Genomic DNA, 519 nt, shown 5'->3' with positions numbered 1-519 from the left:
TCTGACAATTTTCAAAACAGCAGAGTAAACCCCGAGGCAATTCCCTTATATGAACGGGTTTCGGACCGAATTGAAGACTGAAAGCGCGGTCGCCCGCACTTCCCTTTAGCCCGCCGGCCCTTCTCCTCGCGGCCCAGTCTCGATGACGTCATGATGACTTAGTCCCCGCCCGCCGAATGTGTCCTTCACGAAGGAGTCTACAGCAGGTCTTCCGGCCCTAAGTGGGACTTCTAGGACCTATTTAACAGCTGCGTCAGACTAAAAATGTTAACGTTTTTTTTTACTAATTATCTTTTGCTGTTTGGGATGCTTTGGAACGGTTGCTCAGGAGCCTTGGCCCACACGACTGGAACTGCTGCAACCGTCGCTGGAATGCGGAGCCCCGCTTTGCCCCCAAGTTTACGGTGCTTCCAGCATTACTCCTCCCTACAACAAAATCCCTTCAAACCGAACCCCCCGCTCCGGAGGACTTTAAAAACTGCAGGACTTCACCCTCTCCATCACGAAGCCAAGGGAAAT

Source organism: Phocoena sinus, chromosome 11 (genome assembly GCF_008692025.1).
Source record: "Phocoena sinus isolate mPhoSin1 chromosome 11, mPhoSin1.pri, whole genome shotgun sequence".
Taxonomy (NCBI): Eukaryota; Metazoa; Chordata; class Mammalia; order Artiodactyla; family Phocoenidae; genus Phocoena; species Phocoena sinus.
This window is presented reverse-complemented; position numbering follows the sequence as displayed.